Source organism: Macaca nemestrina, chromosome 4 (assembly GCF_043159975.1).
Source record: "Macaca nemestrina isolate mMacNem1 chromosome 4, mMacNem.hap1, whole genome shotgun sequence".
NCBI lineage: Eukaryota > Metazoa > Chordata > Mammalia > Primates > Cercopithecidae > Macaca > Macaca nemestrina.
Window position 1 is genome coordinate 11131289 of NC_092128.1, and position 20743 is coordinate 11152031.

The 20743-nt window shown below is 38.4% G+C and overlaps 1 protein-coding gene and 1 non-coding gene across 2 annotated transcripts in view; both read right to left on the reverse strand.

Annotated features, from left to right (window-relative positions):
• The window catches only part of LOC105474842 (contactin associated protein 2), a 2256224-nt gene that overhangs the window by 561464 nt on the left and 1674017 nt on the right, over positions 1-20743 (reverse strand). The window lies entirely within an intron of this gene.
• LOC112425420 (U6 spliceosomal RNA) lies at positions 15605-15712 on the reverse strand. The gene has a single exon (XR_003016471.1). It is a non-coding gene; the product is annotated as a U6 spliceosomal RNA (small nuclear RNA).

Here is a 20743-nt window from a genome sequence, read left to right on the forward strand (position 1 = left end):
CTCCTGCCTCAGCCTCCCGAGTAGCTGGGACTACAGGCGCCCGCCACCGCGCCCGGCTAATTTTTTGTATTTTTAGTAGAGACGGGGTTTCACTGTGGTCTCGATCTCCTGACCTTGTGATCCGCCCGCCTCGGCCTCCCAAAGTGCTGGGATTACAGGCTTGAGCCACCGCGCCCGGCCGTAAAAGCTTTTAAAAAATAAGAGTAGGAGAAGAAGCATCCAGGTAAGATGACACTCAGAGCTTGGTAATCCTAGGTTTGAGAAGAGACAAATACTTGGCAATGTGAGTAACCTCTTGGTGGGAGATTTCTTCCACTGAAGTTCATGTTCGGAAGCCATGCAGAGACACAAACTGGCCCAGACCAGTTGGCCTCCTAGGAGCCAGAAGATTTTCTCTTTCTCTCGCCTCTTGTTAGTTTGTTCTTCTTCCCCTAGACACAATTAAATCTCCACCATGACGTTTACACGCCAATTAGAGGGCGAATCTACATCACAGTCTAGCAGAGTGAGTCTAATAGAAATACAATGTGAGCCACATATGTAATTAAACATTTTCTAGTAATCACGTTAAAAAAGTAAAAAGAAACAGATGAATTTTTGAAAGTCAATTTTCCTGTTTTATTTAACCCCGTATATCCAAGATACGATTCTTTCAACATGTAAACAATTATAAATGGGCTATTTTATATTCTCCTTCTTGGGCTGTGTCTTCAAAATTCTTTTTTGTTTTGTACTGACAGTATATCTCAATTTGGCCCTTTCGTTTTAATGGAATTAATTATTCCAATTAGAAATAACTAATTTATACTTAGATTCCATGTAGTTTACGGTTGAAAAAGTAGATTCACATACCTGAAATTATTTCAAGTAGGCTTCAAAGTCTTCCAATAGTGAATTGAGAATCAGTTTTTAAATGTCATTTTAAATTAATTAAAACACAATGAAAATTCAATTCCTCTGTCACAACAGCCACATTATGAGTGCTCAACAGTCACCCGTGGCTAGGAGCCACTGTATTGGACGGTGCAGGGCTAGACTGCACTAGATACCTGGTTCTGAGAACATAACCTTGGAGTAGGGGCTGGGGAGTTATATATTTTCTAAATGTTGTGGGTATGCAGTTGATACTGTAATGACTTCATGTATCCTAGCCACTCTTTCAAAAAGTAGGATTTGAAGGGCCTATGTCACTAGAGAAACGCAGTCTAAGCTACTGTTTTGATTTCTGTCTGATGCTTGCTTCCATCTGTTTTTCAATTGGTTCAGCACTCAGAGTGCAGAAGGGGACGATGAATGACCAACTTCTAAATTCTTATGAAGTTAAAAAAATATATACTTCTTTGCTTTCAAGAAACTAGTAATCGTTTCCAATAAGTCTGCTATTTCATTGCACATGAGCTTATATTGTTATTCTTCAAGGTGAAATAAGGGCAACTCTTCTCTACCCGTAGTCAACTTTCCCTCAGAAAGAGGAAGCATGTTTTTATGTTATGAATCCTCGACAGAAGAATTAGCTGGTATAATAGTCGAATTGATGTGGAGGTAGGCACATAAGCTGTCAGCACATAAACATCTTGCACAGTGTGTACAATTGATCTAAACCACTGTTGACTTTCCACTTGCAAGAAGCTTGAGTTGTTTTCTTTGGATTTTCAATGCCATTTTAAAAACTGTGAGATAATTTTTCTACAAGATAGTTTAGATTTCCTAAAAGTAACTTCTACAGTCTTAAAATCTTTCTACACTAAGTCAAACTTTGCAACACTCATTCACTTCGCAGCATAAACATGCTCAACAATGTTTTGAGTCTTTGGTATCAGTAAGCACTTTATATAAGCAAATGCCTAACAGTGAAATTCTAAATTAACCATAAAAAGAACAAGAAAAATATAAAGAGATAAAGGTTAGTATTTATAGATCATCAATGAAAACCAACAGCTAATATAGCCTGTTAAATTTTATGGCAAATGCTTCATCCAGAAATAATTGTGTTAGATTTCAGATTATGAAATGACTGTGCCAACCCAAATTCTAGTGTTCACAGGGCAAAGCAGCTTAATTAGTGCCTTTTAAACAGAAATATCATATGTAATCGAGCTTCTAATTTAGATTCCACTACTGTAGAACTTGTGAATATTCAGAAAAGGGTTGTGTTGAAATTTACTTAGTATTTGTAGGAGATAAATAAATAGGATTTTTATTTTTATTTATTTATTTTTAAAAATTTATTTATTATTATTATACTTTAAGTTGTAGGGTACATGTGCATAACGTGCAGGTTTGTTACATATGTATACTTGTGCCATGTTGGTGTGCTGCACCCATCATAAATAGTCATAAATAGGATTTTTAAAGCAGTGGTTAATCTACTCAAGAAAACTATTGTTAAGGATTTAAAACACATTACTTTCTACTAATGTACAAATGGGTGGTCTCTAATCTTTAAAATAGGCCGTTTAAGACATGTCCTTAGAGCCATGCCTCTGAATTAGGTCTAGAATTGAATGCAATAAATCTGCACTTCTTTTAAAATACTACTTTGGTGATTTCTAATTCAGACTTGTCTCCTCCCCAATTAATCTTCACTAGTGAGCTATGATTGAACATAAACGGAGAATATCAGTCTTGGATAGTGGTGGTGCTACTTAGATACTTCAGAAAATAAGTGACATTCGGAGATAATGATCAGAAAGAAAAGGTGGGGGTAGCACAGCCTTACTGCCACCTGTGACTTAAAAAGACATTTTATTGACAAGCCCTTTCTTCCTGGAGAATTTAAATGTGACACATGGAGTACAATGTTCCTTCCATCTGTGGGCCAACTTTTAATGTTTCCCTGGTCCTACTTCAGCATTGGGTTAAAGGGGTAGGAGTAAGTGGAGAAGAAAAAGAAAAGCAGAGAGAGGATGACGGCAGCACACCCATAGTCTCATAAAATAATTTCTTAAATGTCTAGATTTCAACCAGCAGAGGATCCATAGTCTCATAAAATAATATCTAAAATGTCTAGGTTCCAACCAAGAGTCACTCACAATATCAAGGACCAGGAAGACCTCAAACTGAATGGAAAAAAAAAGGAAATCAATAGATGTCAACCCTGACATGACAGAGATGTGAGAATTACCTGGTACAGATTTGAAATTAGCCATTCACTGAGTAATTACAAACATGCTTGCAATGAATGAAAAATAGACAATGTAAAAAATGTAATCTTTAAGGAAGCCTTTGTACCGTCTACTTAATCTTATATTAGTTTTTTTATTTTAATGTATGTGAAATTTTGAATGGATCTGAAATTTTGTCAAGAGTCAACATTAAGAATACTTCTAGAGAAAGATGTGTAGCTATGGGTTTTGTCTCATCTAATCATGTTGCTAAGTCACTCATAAATCAGAACTTTTCAAAGGAATCAAAACTTTTCAAAACGTCCTAACACATTTTTGGAATCATACAGAAAACTTTTCATTCACGCCTCCTCTGTAATTGTAGTTTGCAAAATAGGAAGAGTGGATGGATAGAAATTCTTGGCAATAACAGTTAAGGTTGTGGGGCTATAACTAAGAGAACTTGTAATAAGATCTTCTTTGATATATTAATTAACTACATAATTCATGAATTCATGTTGTAAAATGTTCAGCCATGTGACAACAACCTGAGGACCATGAGGTTGTGCAAACCTCCCTTCACCCTGGAGTTCCCAAAGAGGCAAAGGACTAAAAATTAAGGTCACAATATAGACTTTTTCAAGCAACTATATTTTAGGACCCGTGCCAGGATAAGTAGTTCTTATACTGTCTACATTTGCTGCTATGCTACAGCCAAGGAATACAGTGATTGCTTTCCTTTTTTTTAACAAATCAGAAAAATCATTTATTGTTTTTTAAAGATTTTTACCAAAAAGCATCTGAAAGTAGAAACATTTCTTTTTGCTTAAATAAAGGTTAATCTTGAACTGTCTTAAAATGTTGCCTCTTTCCAGAAAAGGATCTTCCCCAGTGATACATATAATTAAGCTATGCTTGAAGGCTGAAGCAGCCCGTCAGCTAGATACTGAAGTCTCAGCTGGTTATCTCTTCTCCCATCCAAGTACTAACCAAACCAGCCCTGCTTAGCTTCCGTGATCAGGCACATTCAGGACGGTAAGGCCATAGACAAATTGCCTCTTCTATTTTTGGTTTGTGCCCATTTCACCTGCACATCCATTCCAATGCCCAACATGCCTATTGCTAAAAAGGACTCAAGTGAAAGTGATGACAATCTCACTTGCCTCCTGACCACAAATGTGGCCTTGGTGACGGAAAGGGCATGGCTGGGTCCACAGAGTCCCGGACCTGCTCACAGGTGTGCAGGGCTGGAGAACAGCTTGTTCAGGAATTGTCCAAGCTGACAGAACAGGCAGGAGGAACAGGTTTCTTTGCGTGTTTCTACTGTACAATTGAGTGTCCTGTGGATACTTATCAAAATAAAGATGTGATTCATCTTAAATTTTCTGGCTCTAAATTGATAATGCTGCATAAGGTATTTACATAATGACAAGATTACTTCAGAAGGGGACAGTCAGGTAAGATGACCTCAGATGAGGACAGTCAGAAGCACAATCCTGACTCCTACTCAGCAAATCAAGAATAGTTGTAGTGAAACAGATTATGTTCTAAAAGTCTACACTCCTGTTACCTCAAAGATGATTAATTTGTTTTCCCCTATAAACAATGATGCTGAGGGATGAAATTACTCAATCTGTTGGTATATTAACATTCATAATTGTGTTTATTGAAACACATGGTCATTTACTTGATGAAAATGTAATATTGGCCTTGAGATATTTTCATCTGTGCAGACTGTCGTAATGATATTACTATATTATGCTAATGGTCACTTTACAAAAATGAAAGTTATAAAATGGCAACAGAATGTTGCTGTTTTATGCCATTTTTCCAGTAGAATCTCAATGATATATTAAATCAATCATATTTACTATACTTCTAGGGGAAATTTTACTGAACAATTATCATCCTGATTTAATATACTTTTCAGAGTACTTAGCTGGAGTCTGGCATAACTGACGGGAGTTACAGAATCTCTAATACGGAGATGTTAAAGCTTTTTTGACTCTGATCTCACTATTTGAGAAAAACAAACAAAATTAAAATTCCTCCCAAACTGTCAACAATACAGTTATTCATCGAAAGGTTTGGTCTTTTGTGTATGAATCATGATTAATAAATTCTATCCTATGAATTTTTGTCCCCTGGTATTTAAGCTTTCTCTTGTTTCTGTAATTTGGAACAATTTCAGGAAATTAAATATTTTGTTACTTTTTTACCATTAACTAAAGTTTGAAGCCCAAATGCCTTTTAAAATTCAGACAGGCCAAATTTTTCGCAGAAAAAGATACTTGAAATGAAATTGAAATATTTAAATCTAAACACAAAAGCTATTTTAAAACGGCTGAAATTATTCTCTTCCTCCTTATTCTCAGAGCTGCAGATACTTACAGCAGTTATTAAAGTTTAAAATACATTGAATTAAAAATTATATTATTAACATAGAATATGTGGAAATAAATATAACATGCTGTGATTCACAGAACTGGCTGTACTATCTTATGCATCTGTAACAAATTGTCTCTATCAAAATTTCTTAGTCTGCAAGGGACTAAGGGCTTATAGGTGTCTTGTTCTTCATGAAGTTTAGGGATAATGCTCTCCCCTAATCACATGGTTGTTACTTACTACCTATGTGACCTTTGGTAAAATATTTCAGCAGGGTGTTAATTTCCTTATCTGCAAAATGGGAGTAATCATGTATCTACCTTTTATGGTTGTGAAGAGCAAATGAATTACGCATATAAAATATTAAGCACCTTGTAACACATGTGAAGTGAAACATATGTGTTTATTTTTAATAATAAACAATTAATGGTATCTTTGACCAATATAAACTGTGTATCATAATTTTTACTTTCTGAATTCAGTTTGGTTTTTAATTTAAAATGTACTGTTTTGTGAAATGGATCATATTTTAGTGATTTTAAGGTTGGTGATTTCTTAAAAGAAAGTACACATTATTCTATGGATTAGTAGGAATTTAATTTTTCTTATATTATCATTGAAGCCAAATATTTTAAAATATATAATTTATCAACACATAAAAATTCCATTTATACTTCATATTTATGTATAAATACTATTTTTGCAGTCTTCAACATTTCAAATGTATTGACACATTCTTACTTTAATTCAAATTATTCCCATTTGGGACTTGTTCAAACAGTCTCGTAATCAAAACCCGGATGATCCATTCAGATCCTTTAGCAGGGCCTGAATATCCTATGTTCCTCATGAGCTAGCAATGTGAATAACCTTGTGAAATAGGTGGCACAGGGATTTTTTTTTTTTTTTATTCCCAAAACAGAGTCTATGAAAATTGCGCTTTGCCCCAAATTGTTCATTGCTTTTGCACACCTTGTAGCACGTGCAGCTGGGGAGTCTCTTTATCACTGAGATCTCAGTCCCCATCTTCTTCCCCTCACAGGAGGTGCTCATGACATTTTATCTAGTCAATTCTCACATAAAGGGCTTGCCTTAGATACTGACAAATGCCTGAATGACAACAGAGGTTCTGGCAAATGCTGTGATAGTGTGTTTGTTGGCGATTACCTCTCTCAACACTGTCAAAGATTCAGATTGTAAAAAATATCCACACATACAACTTTGTCTGTTATCATTATATGGACTCAGAAAATAAAGCAAAGAAATGAGGCAATTTTCTGGACAATCAGGCAAGAAAAATGGCCTCAATTACTTATTTTGTCTCTCTGTCTCACTTCTCTAGACATTGCTTGGGGGCAGGGGGTGAAAATTTACTACAGTTTTCTAATATATTGATTACTTTAAAAACTAATTTTTTTTTTGACAATTTGCTGAAGGAATCTTTGCTGAAGATCAAATTGAGTCTGAAGCCGGAGGTAGCGGCTATTTTTATTTATTACACCATGAGGTCACCTAGATTATGCTTAACCAACTTTACAAGTAATTTTTCTGAGCTTAAGGGTTTGATTTTTTTTTTCATAAAGTCAAGAGGGCTAATTTCCAAGTGGGTTTTGGGGAAGATTTATGATTCTACTTTCTGATCATCCAAACCAAGAATCTAGATCCCATTATGGACAAGGTCTTAGAGACGTGATGTGAGTACCTTTCTATCTTCCCTTTCCTTTCCGTCCCCATGAATCACTTCTCTTCTGGATTACATTCAATTCTTTCAGATTCATTCTGATCTCCATTCGATCCTTCCTTTCCACTGTGACCAGAGTGATTTTTCTTAAGCACAAATTAGCCCGTGTCCCCTTCCTACTTAAGATCCTTTTATTCTGCATAAGTGCTTTCAGGATGAAATTCCAAACTCCCCAGCGTCACACACAAAACCCCCTGTGTAAGGGCAGTATTGTACTTGCTCTCTTATCTCCCTCCCAGGCACCTCCCTAGAGCTACCCGGACACTGCAGTAACTCAGACGCCCCCACCTGCAGTTAGGCTCCTTCCTGTGCCCCAAGCAGCGCTTCTTAACTGGGATGATGCTGCACTCCAGGGGAGATTTTTTGCAATATCAGGTGACATTTTGTTTTCGTTTCTTTTTTTTTTTTTAATTTTAAATTATAGATCTAGGGGGTAAAAGAGAAGTATTGTTACATGGATATATTGTCTAGTGCGGAAGTCTGGGCTTTTAGTATAACTATCACCCAAATAGTGTACATTGTACCCATTAGATAATTTCTCATTCCCCCTCCCACCCTCCTCCCTTTCTGAGCCTCCAGTGTCTATTATTCCATGCTCTATGACCATATGTGCACGTCATTTCGCTCCCACTTATAAGTGAGAACATGAGGTATTTGGCTTTCTGCTTCTGAGTTATTTCATTTAACATAATGACCTCCGGTTCCATTCATGTTGTTCCAAAAGACATGATTTCATTCTTGTTTATGGCTGAGTAGTATTCCATGGTATATATGTGTGTGTGTATACATATATATACATGGTACACACACACACACACACACACACACACATATATATACACACACACATACACATGTATATACACCACATTGTCTTTATCCAACCATCCATCAGACACAGGTTGATTCCATATCTTTGCTACTGTGAATAGTGCAGCAATAAGCATACAAGTGCAGGCATCCTTTTTATATAATGATTTCTTTTCTTCTGAGTAGATACCCAGTAGTAGGACTGCTGTATCAAACTGTAGTTCTATTTTCAGTTCATTGAGAAATCTGGAGGAGACATTTTGGTTGTCACACTGGCACGTCATGGACAGAGGCCAGGGATGCTGTTAAGATCGTAAAACACACAGGACAGCCCCCAACAACAAAGAATTATTCTGTGAAAAATGTCAAAAATGAGAAACCCTGTCCTAAAACAGCCTTGATGGCTTTCTTTACTCACTTTCTCCTACCCTTTAAGACTCAGCTCAAGAGGACTGCCTCTGGAAATGTTCCTTTACCGCCACCCAGCCTCACTGTAATTTACCTCTCATTACTGTTCTTATTTTCTTTTTCTCTTCTATAGATTAAAGCATATTTTAAAATACAATCTTTGGAATCTATTAGGTACCTGTGATGTTTAATACTGAGTGTCTACTTGATTGGATTGAAGGATGCGAAGTATTGTTCCTGGGTGTGTCCGTGAGGGTGTTGCCAAAGGAGATTAACATTTGAGTCAGTGGACTGGAGAAGGCAGACCCACTCTCAATCTGGGTGGATACAATCTAATCACCTGCCAGTGTGGCCAAAATAAAAACAGGCAGAAGAACATGGAAAGACTAGACTAGTTTAGTCTTCTGGTCTATGTTTTCCTCTTGTGCTGGCTACTTCCTGCCCTTGAACACTGGACCCAAAGTTCTTTAGCTTTGGGACTTGGACTTGCTTCCTTGGTCCTCAGCTTGCAGACGGCCTACTGTGGGACCTCACCTTGTGATTGTGTGAGTCAATACTCTTAATAAACTCCCCTTTTTATATATGTCTATCCTATTAGTTCTGTCCCTCTAGAGAAACCTGGCTAATACAGATTTTGGTACAAGTAGAGTGGGGCCTACTGAAAAGATACCGAAAAATGTGGAAGCAGCTTTGGAACTTGGTGACAGGCAGAGGTTGGAATAGTTTGGAGGGCTCAGAAGAAGACAGGAAAATGTGGGAAAGTTTGGAACTCCCTAGAGACTTGTTGAATGGCTTTGATCAAAATGCTGATAATGATATGGACAATGAAATCCAGGCAGAGGTGGTCTCAGATGCAATGAGAAACTTGTTGGGAACTGGAGCAAAGGTGATTCTTTTTATGCTTTAGCAAAGAGACTGACAGCATTTTGCCCTGCCATAGAGATTTGTGGAACTTTGAACTGGAGAGAGAAGATTTAGGGTATCTGGCAGAAGAAATATCTAAGCAGCAAAACATTCAAGAAGTAACTTGGGTGCTCTCAAAGGCATTCCGTCTAAAAAGAGAATCAGAACATAAAAGTTTGGAAAATTTGCAGCCTGACAATGTGATAGAAAAGAAAAATCCCATTTTCTGAGGATATATTCAAGCCAGCTGCAGAGATTTGGATAAGTAATGAGGAGCCAAGTGTATTCACCAAGACTATAAGGAAAATGTCTCCAGGACATGTCAGAGACCTTTGTGGCAGTCCCTCCAATCACAGGCCCAGAGGCCTAGGAGGGAAAAACAGTTTTATGGGCTGGGCCCAGAGTCCCTGTGCTGTATGCAGTCTAAGGAATTGGTGTCTTGCATCCCAGATGCTCTAGGTGTGACTGAAAGGGACCAAGGTACAGCTTGGGCCATGGCTTCAGAGGGTGCAAGCCCCAAGCCCTGGCAGCTTCCACATGATATTGAGCCTGAAGGTGTACAGAAGTTAATAACAGAGGTTTGAGACCCTCCACCAAGATTTCAGAAGATGTACAGAAATGCCTGGATGTCCAGGCAGAAGTTTGCCACAGGGGTGGGGTGCTCATGGAGAACCTCTGCTAGGGCAATGCTAAAGGGAAATGTGGGGTGGCCCCCCACAGGGAGTCCCCACTGGGGTGCTGCCTAGTGGAGCTGTGAGAAGAACACCACCATCCTCCAGACCCCAGAAAAGTTGATCCACTGACAGATTGCATCTTGCACCTGGAAGAGCTGTAGACACCCAATGCCAGTCCATGAAAGCAGTCAGGAGGGAGAGTGTACCCTGCAAAGCCACAAGGGTGGAGCTGCCCAAGGCTGTGGGAGCCAACCTCTTGCATCAGCGTGACCTAGATGTGAGACCTGGAGTCAAAGGAGATCTTTTTGGAGCTTTAAGATTTGACTGCCCTGCTGGATTTTGGACTTGCATAGGGCCTTTAGCTTCTTCATTTTGGCCAATTTCTCCCATTTGGAATGAGTGTGTTTATCTAATGCCTGCACCTCCATTGTATCTAGGGTGTAACTAACTTGCTTTTGGTTTTACTGGCTGATAGGCAGAAGGGACTTGCCTTGTCTCAGATGAGACTTTGGACTGTGGATTTTTGAGTTAATGCTGAAATGAGTGAAGACTTTGTGGGACTGTTGGGAAGGCATAATTGGTTTTGAAATGAGAGGACAAGAGATTTGGGAGGGATTGGGGTGGAATGATATTGTTTGGCTACGTCCCCACCCAACTCTCAACTTGAATTGTAGCTCCCACAATTCCTATGTGTTGTGGGAGGGACCCAGTGGGAGGTAATTGAATCAGGGAGGCGGGTCTTTCCTGTGCTAGTCTCTTGCGATAGTGAATAAGTCTTAAGAGTCCTGATGGTTTTATAAAGGGGAGTTTCCCTGCACAAGCTCTCTTCTCTTGTCTGCCACCATATGAGACATGACTTTTACCTTCTGCCACAATTGTGGGGCCTCCCCAGTAACATGGAACTGTGAGTCCATTAAACCTCTTTCTTTTGTAATTGCCCAGTCTTGGGTATGTCTTTATTAGCAGCATGAAAATGGACTAATACAGTACCTAACATGCTTATTGATTATACAAATGAATAATACTGATTATGGCGAATTTGCCTATCCATGAATGCTGATGGCATGGTGAAATGTAACAGGTTTGAGTCCCTTTTAGCTATGCTTACTTATTTATGAAATGCCTTTGGGACAGAGCAAAACTTTCATGAATTCATTTAGAAATTCAGAGGAGAAAAATTAAGACATTAGTAAAATAAATTAATTTTCGAATTATGACTATGTACAGATTTTTCTACAATTTCAATTTTACATGTTGGAAACAGAACAGCTGTGTGAATAACAGACAAGAGCCCCATCCAAGGCTAAATACTATCATTCACTTATTTTCCAAATATTTATGAGTGCCTGCTATATGACAGGCATCATGCTACCCCTGAAATGTCATGATGAGCAAAATGTCCTGTGTCTGCTCTGAGAGAGTGACAGTCCAGTGGGAAAGACAGACAATGCAGAAATATTATAAATGAAAAAATTACAGTGATCATGACTGTGAAGAAGAGGGAAAGGGTGTTAGGAAAGTTTACAAAGAAAGTGTATGTGTGGGGCTGGTCTATTATAAGGGGGCAGGAGGGCTTCCCATAGAGTTGTACTGTGGAGCTGATTTTGATTGGGGAGGTGGTGCAGGGTGGGGGATGAGTGTGCCAGCCAGAGGAGGAGCACATAGAAGCCTGAGGTGAGAAGGGTCCTAGCATGTTCTGGAACCAAAGAGAAGACCAGTGTGGCTGGAATATGGGGGAAGGGGAAGGCTGGGAGGACACTGGGCTGGGGAGGTGGACAGAGCCTTTTATATAATATTAAGTGTTGACAGGGTCTTTAGGCTAAAAAACATTTAGGGGAGCTCTTATGTGTGTAATTATTCCTAACTGAAAAATTCAAAGTACTGTTGTTTGAGCTATATTTTGTTAAAATCAACAATGACAACAACAAACTACTGGGACAACAAAAATTTCTTCCTGGATTGCTTTTTAGATTGGGTATTTTCATAGTTGTGTTAGTTTCCTAAAGCTGCTGTAACAAATGACCACAAACTTCACGGCTTAAAACCACAGAATGTACTCGCTCACAGCTCTGGAGGCCAGAAATCCACACTGGAGGCCTCGGCAGGACTGCACTCCTTCCGCAGCTCCAGGAGAGGAGGTTTTGTTTGCCTCTTCCAGCTTCTCGTGGCTCCTGGCATTCTTGGTCTTGTGGCCACAGAACTTCAATCTCTTCCTCCCTCTTCACAGGGGTCCTCACATGAGCTTCTTCTCTGTGTGTCAAAGCTCTCTCTCCTTTCTCTTATGAGGACTCCAGTCAGTGGATTTAGAGTAGATTTCTAAGTCCAGGATGATCTTAATCTGCAGATCCTTAACTGCATTACATCTGCACAAACCCTGTTTCCAAGTAAGGTCATATTCATATTCACAGGTACCAGGGGTTAGAACTTGGACATATCTTTTTGGGGGACACAATTGAAGTCACTACAATAATGTTGATTTCAAATCATTATTCCTAGATTATACTTGAGCGTTATTGCTGTGTTATTTCTTAGGGTAGTCACCTCAATACTCCTCATCCATTCACCACCACTAAAGATGGCAGGTGCACAGAGAAACAAGCAGTACACTGATTTGGACGTGGGACTCAGCCTGGCTTGGCCACTATCTTGGCCACTATCTGCTGTGTGACACTTAACTCCTGCGAGCCTCATTTCTTCACCTTAAAACGAGGAGTGACACTTGACCTTTACATGTATTATACCCTTTACATGTTTTCTATGAATCTACAACTTCATGACTCGCTTCATGGCTCTGCTCACTTTTTCTTGACCATGCTGAAGTTTTGGCCTCTGGTCCTCCTGCTTTATAATATTTTATTCCTTTTCTGAGTCAGTGGGGATGGTGGTGGTGGGGCCTTCCCTGACCTATGTAGCTCGATTCCTACTCCAAATCCTTGCATAGAGAGAAACGGTTTTATAGAGGAATGTTTCATTGGAGATGAAACAATGATACTTTGGCAGCTGGGGCAATTCTTTTCTTATCCTTATTGGCGGATTAGTCCCCAGGTGAAGTTTATTTAGCACTTGTCATTAAAGAAACGTGAGTTGGTTAGAAGCCAGTGTGAGCAAGTAGAGAGAAAGTATGTTTCTGATTCAGTTGAATTATAATAAAACAAGCACCTCTGTACAGTTTAAGATAAACTCAAATGAACTGAATGCTATTTATAAAAGCTAAAACCCTTATTAACTTGACAGCAGCATTATTATTAGGCAAAGTGTGATATAACATAGATACAGACTCAAAATGGACATAAATGATGCCCATCGTATTTATTTATGACAAAAAATAATCAGCATTGTAAGCACTAGTGATGTTAGGTTTTCTGTTGAAAGTGATTCTTTCTCCATACGTCTGGGGTTTGAGTTCATGTAGCCACCAAACTCTGCCAGAGTTTAATGAGGTTCTCAAAGGTAGGAGATCCATTTAGTCAATGTAGGTGTCTATGAAAGAGCCAGAAACATTAGTCTGGCAGGGTACCAAAGGGAAAGAAATAATTGAAAAGGAGGCATAAAGGGAGAAGAAAGACAGCTATTAAAAAGTTGAATTCTAGTAGAATTATGAGGGTATTTTTACAGCACTCGGTTTATTTTTAGATGGCCTCCTCCATAGATAGACCCCCAACACAAAATGCATCACAGAAAAGTACAAAAGAGCAATAGTCCTTTTTATGAGATTCTGTTCATAGGGAAAGAAAAAGAAGATTTAGCCAGCAGCAGGAATTTGTTCCACCTAGCTTTAAATGGAAATCACTTTTAAAGCAGTTATGGAAAAATTTAGCTGGGTTCCCAAACAATATAACTTGTTCAGTGCAAAGTCTGATTCACGGAGCTTCTGCCGGCAAATCATTATTCTTGCACTACAAGAAAAAGGGTGTATTGTTCCCTGTTACAGAAGAGCTAGGGAAAAAGAACATGATAGTCAGTAGAGGAGCTAAAGAGACTTGATTTATAGATTATATTGACTCACTAGTGTGGAAAGAAAAAGTAACCCATATCTAATCTTTCAATTCTTCCTTTGAGGCATCTTTCAGATGTGTACCTTCCTCTCCATGACTTCTGGATGTGTCTTCATGCCGTCCCCTCCCTCTTGTTCACCTGCGTTGCCATCATAGTCCCTCGCTCCCCAGCTGGTGTACCAGGTATCTGTCTGCGACACTCAGCCCCATTCCCACCTTATTCTGTGATCTCTTCTACAGCACAGGAACTGGCAGTGTAGGAACTACATTTCCCAGAACCCCTTGCCAAACAGAGCTTTGATTTGGATGCGATCAGTAAGAAGCCCCTGTGGGAGATTTGGATGGCACAGAAGTGTGTGTTGGGGCAGTGGCCTGCTGACATGCAGAGTTTGGAACCTAAAGGGTTTTTAGTAGCCTTTAGAAGTTCACCAATAGATACCGGAGGCTGCTGTGACCTGTGGGGAAGTTTCCTTGAATTTCTGACCTGCCTGGAGTCAATGTCTAATCCCTCGGTAGCCATTGGAGAAGCTGAGGCCAGCAGTGACCGGCCTGCCTCAACCTCAGCGACTCCTTTCCGTCACTCTCATAAGCACATAGTGACCCACATCAGATCCCTTCTTCCTTGGAGCGTTGAGGAAAGGTTCTATTTTTCTGATTGCTTACATCACTGCTCTCTGGAGCCCGGAAATCATCTATCACAGCTCCTTATTTTATGGATGAAGCTCAGAGAGATTAAGTGACTTGCTCAAGATCACTCGGCTCCTTAGTTATGGAACCAAGCCTGGAATCAATCTCTATCCTAACTTCCGGGCTGGCGCTAATTTCTATTAGGTTTCCTGCCTCTGTAGATGTGTATACCATCTCCTCATGTTCCCGCACATTGTTATACCCTATTTTGTTGTATCTATGATGCCAGCAGTTATCATTGTTTCACGAAAAAAAAAAAAAAACCTAAGAAAACTACCACCAAATAAACGGACTCGGTAAATTTTAATCACTGCAAAATTTTATGCTTGCTGAAAAAACTCTTTTCACTTTAATTATGGATTTTTAAATTATTTATTGCATACACAAAAAATAAAATATAAGCAAAATAAATTGGGTTAGATATTTCTGAAACTTCCTTTCATGTAGAATATGACTCTTTGAATCATGTTTTTGACTCAGAGTTATTAAGCCTAATTATATATAATTCTGTATGAATAATATATATTAAATATATTATGTATAAATATTATAGATAATGGATATATAATAAATGTATATAATTAACTTACACAGTTAACATAATTAAATGTATATTTTATGTTTATATATAAATTATAATACATTTATATATAAAAACAATATATTGAAATATATTAATAAATAGTTTAAAAATATAAATTTCTATGCCATCAAGAGATAAGGTGAGGTCATATTTCCTTAAAAAATGTTAACTGTAGTTTGAATTTTGTGGGTACATTGTAGGTGTATATATTCATGGGGTATACATTACACATTGGTGCAGACATGCAATGTGTAATAATCACATCATGGATAATTGGGTATCCATCCCCTGAAGCATTTATCCTTTGTGTTAAAAAAATATGGAATCTTTATGAATTTATGTGCCATTCTTGCCCAGGGGCCTTGCTAATCTTCCCTGCATTGTTCCAGTGTTAGCATATGTGCTGCCAAAGCAAGCGCAATATAACATTTAAATCTGTTAAGCAACTAAAATGCTGTGGTGCAAGACTCTTAAGTCATTTGGCAATGACATAGAACTAGACTTCTTTTTTTACTTTTGCTTCCTGTATGTTAAACATATATAATACACTGTCTCACCCATCCTCTTTCAAAACAAGTAGTTCCTAGGAATAATAAGAGTGGTCTGTAATTGTCTCTGAGGTTTTCTTTCAAGATGCTGACATGTGTCTTACACGTTGTTCTCCTACATGTAAGCATTGCTTGTGACATCACAACTGCCACCTGGCTGAAGGCAACTATAAGATGTCATAGATTCTAAGATACATCCCAATTTCAGAAATATTACAATAAAAAAATCGTGTGTCACAAAATTTATTCAATTTTTAGTTCTGCTCTGTTCATTTCTGGGTCTTCAGGAAGAGTGTATGCGTTTTCAAGGTATAGTTAGTAGCATATAATTATTTTTAGTGTCTCAGAATACAGGCGTACTTGGGGATTATTAAAATATGACTTTTCCTTAAACTGAAACTTGTATCTTATGTATTCATAATGTTATTGTTTTAATGTAACTAATCACTATAAATTATGATTAATTTAATGTCTTTAAGGCATAACATATACAGCTTTAATTCTTATTTGGACCCAACAAACATTTATTGTTTTCATATTACCAGGCATATTTGCATCTCAGGAGATTATTAACTCTCATACTTAATAAGAATTCCTCTAACTTGAAAACTCAAAGATTAAGATTTCTGTGATATCTATGTATAGATAGCAAGGCTATGGTAATGGAATTGGTAAAATCTAGTTTCGTTTGAGAAAAATAAGGCAGAAAACGAAATTGACTTCTTTGAGAGGATACACTTGCCATCTCTTCTGTTTCTTAGAAAATGGGTTTTTACCGTGCTTGTTCATAACCAGTACCTGCTTCTTGAACATGTGGCTGAGAAGAAAAAGTAGCCTAGCAGTCAGCGGGAACTTGCTAATACACGAGAATGTTATAAGGAATAAAGTAATGCATACAAAGCATGTCACCTGCCAGATGTGTTTCCATCTGTTGCTCAGACTTTTATCTTATTTTCCCTCCAACCAATTATATGGTCTTTCCATACTTGGCAAATAGTAGGCAATCAATGAATGATAAGTTCCTTCTGTTTCCTGCTCTTGCTCCAAAGTTAAAGCAGGGCAAATACTTGGGTTGAAAAGATTTTTCCTTCTTTACAGCTTGCCTACAGTTTTGAAGAAAGTAGATGTAGTGGACTGAATGTTTATGTGACCCCCACCAAATTAATATGCTGAAATCTTAACACCCAAAGTGATGTTAGGAAGTGGGGCCTTTTGTGGGGTTGTAGGTCATGAGATGCAGAGCCTTCACCTATGGTATTAGTAAGAGGCCCCAGAGAGTACATTTTCTCCTCTGCTAGGAAAATTCACAGCCAGAAAGAGTCATCTATGAACAGAAAACTCCCCATCGCCAGATACCAGATCCGCCAGTGCCTTGGCATATCTTGGACTTCCCAGTCTCCAGAGCTGTGAGAAACGAATTCCTGTTGTTTATAAGCCACCTAATTTATGTTTTTTTGTTTTTTTTTTAAATAGCAACCCAAATGGACTGAGACAGTGTGTACTCCAAGTCACTCACAATCTCAGATTGACACCTGTATGAATGCCCCATGGAAACAAAGTCCATCATAGCACGTTTGGACTAGAATGGGTGCCCGAGACGCTTTTGGCCTAAGGTTGCTATGCAGATCCATTTCTGGAGCAAGGCAGCTCCAGGATTCTGGGAGACCTTCTCGCAGTAAGCAGATGTAAGATTTCTGCAGGGACTCCGTGGGATTCACCAGGGCCTGTATGTGACACTTGTGACCTCTGCTTTGCTGGGGACCATGTGGCCACCCTAGCTGCTCTGTATTCCCCACAAGGATTCAGGAAGATGCCCAGTGGTCACTCTGACCATCACAGGCCAGTTCTAATTGTTACTGTGGAAAGGACCTTAGGATATGTGAAAATTGACCGTATGCTCCTCCAATTGTTCTTGTATACACATCATTTAACACTGGAAAGTAGTACAGTAGAGTGTTCATCATTTGTGTGGGTTTTCCAGCTAGCCAGACAAGTTCCAATGCTGGTTCTGTTACCTAGTGTCCTACGACCTTGATTAATTCACTTAACACTTCCATTTCAGCGTTTGTGATACTGGAAAAATGCCTGTCTCACAGGGTTTTTTTGTGAGGATTGAATGAGATATGTACATGAAATGCCTGGCACAGAGTAAGCACTAAATATGGAGAGCTATTATGATCATTGACAAACATGACATTTAAGACTTTTAATTCAACATCATTAGCTCATCTGTCTTATTGACACTTAATCAAGACTTTCTAAAGTGTGAGCTCATATTAATTTCCCAGTAACTCAGTTGTCTACTTGAGTTCATTTTCTTTCACCCAACTGAAACTAACTCCTGTGGCATGATTGATTTTGCCAGAGTGATTCTGCATATCCTAAACAGGATCTTTCCATCTGCTGTTCAACCCCATCTGTTCTTGCCTCCAGCTGATCCAATTTCATATCCAGTTGGTAGAGGGCCACCTGAAAAAAACCTGCAGTATGTTCTGATGTCCTGAAGAAATCTTGAGAAAAATTCAGCATAAAGAGTTCAGTCACTTGGACACACTAAAGGCTCAATAAATTATTTTAGGGGAAATGGGGAACTTGCCATATGGTGATGTTTCTTGGTGGTGAAATTAGGTCATACCAAAGTTAGAACAAACAAGGAAAACTCGTGCCTAGCAGAGTGCTATGTGCAGTACCGACTCTTTGTACTCACGAACTGCTATTATTATGTGGGAGAACTGCAAATCCTTTGAAGGTGATAAATATTCCAAAGATGTATCACTTCATTTTTAATGTATTATTATTATTTTTATATTAAAAGTATGATATTTTAGATGATTAGAGAAACTAGGACGTTTAAGACTTTAATTGCTCTTTCACAAAATATGCACTAGACTGCATTCACTTGAGCTGGAGTATCAGTGAACATTTATGAAGAAAGAGATGCTTCTCTGAGTGGTGTAGCATGGTGTAAAAGCAACAGCACTGAGCATCACCCCAAAACAATTTGCTTGTGCTTATTAGACGCCAGCTGTTGTCAGATGCACTTTGCCTTTATTACCTTCATGTATTTTATCAAATTAAGAGACAATTTATTGTTTGATGCCCCATCATTTTATGTGGCACTTCCACAAAAGATGGGCCATTGATTTTAAGAATCATCCCAATTAAAATGTGAAGTGTGCCTATGTCATAGAATGGAAGAATATGATAATCTATGATTCTTTATACCATCTCCATGAGGGTCATTTTACATGTGAATAAATTGAAACTCAGTGATATTAAATGAAATGCCCAAGCCCCTTCCAGCTAGAAAACAAGGAAATCTGGATTGGATCCAATTTTGTCTGCTGCCTAAAATCTGTATTAACCTTGGGCTTCAATGCCCTGGTTCTGAAGTGATTGTAGTTCCAGAGATAGTAAGTACCAGTGAGCAAAGCTCTAGAATGAATTTGTACATCTAATGCTGTACCTGGAAGCACATCTTCATATCTGAAATAAGTACACTACACTCACCCATTTCTTCCCCTTTTTTTCCCCTAGTTTCCTCATTCCTTGATGATCTACATAGAAAATCATGTTTTAAACAAATTCCTTTTCTCTGTTCTGTATCCTAAAGGCTCGCCTGTTTTGACAGTAATGTAGCTCACATCAGAAATCATGGGAATAGGATGAATGAATTTCTTTAAGGAAAACTTAAAGGTTTCTCTCCTTTCTTGTAGAATTTCTATTATAATAGAAATAATGGAAATACGCTTTATCTTTGATTAAATAAATGATGGGTTTAATGTAAGAAGTCACTGCGTTACTTGCTTCGGCCTGGAAAACAACTGGTCAGAAACCTCCCCAGCATTCTACCTTCTCATACTTTCTAAATCATCTCCTTCCCACCTTTTTGGGCTCTATAAGAATATAGCCAGCATCACAGGAGCTATCTATTTCTTCTTCCTGTGACTCTAAGAGCCCCAAGCTCAAAACCCAAAGCTTGGCAAGGAAAAAATCCTAAAGGTAAGTAACATATTTCAATCATTTTACCAATCTCTTTCCTCTTTCCTCCACCAAATACACAGAGGATATCCCCTGACGAGTTTTACAATCTAATTTGTTTAGTAGATCTTCTGGCCCACACTATTTACAGAAAAATATTCATTTACTCAACAAATTGTTCTGAGTACTTTTTATGTACTATGCTAAGCACTTTACATTTACTATGTAAAACTTACACAACCACTTGGGTAAATTTGGTTCCTAGGGATTAACTGGATTGCAAGGCCACGAAGCCACAGAGTGCTTGACACCATGCATAGGGAAGTCAGGTTGACTCAGAGCCCTTACTCCATCTGCCTGGGGCAAACAGAGAAAATTTTTGGCCTAGGATATTTTTCATCAACAGTGAGTAATTACTAAAGTTATTACTAGCAGAGATTTCAGCCCTTAAAATGTGTTCAGCTTTTATCCTGTGTATAGTGAAACCCCGTCTCTACTAAAAATACAAAAAATTAGCTGGGCCTGGTGGCAGGCACCTGTAGTCCCAGCTACTCGGGAGGCTGAGGCAGGAGAATGGCGTGAACCCAGGAGGCGGAGTTTGCTGTGAGCCGAGATCACGCCACTGCACTCCAGCTTGGGCGACAGAGCAAGACTCTTTCTCACAAAAAAAAAAAAAAAAAAAAAAAAAAAAAAAAAAAAAAATCAGCTTTTATTTAAAGGGGATATCCACTTAATGATATTCTTTCTTATTTCTTGATGAGACCATAATGATGGTTAAAAGAACCAAGTGAATTCATTAAATTTTACTGTTACGGGAAATTCTGTCCACTTTTGTCCTGTGACTATTAGAAATGGATTTTTTTACACAAGTTTTTTCACTTCAAAAAAATTCCAAGCCCTTTTTATTCATCCCAGAGTTCT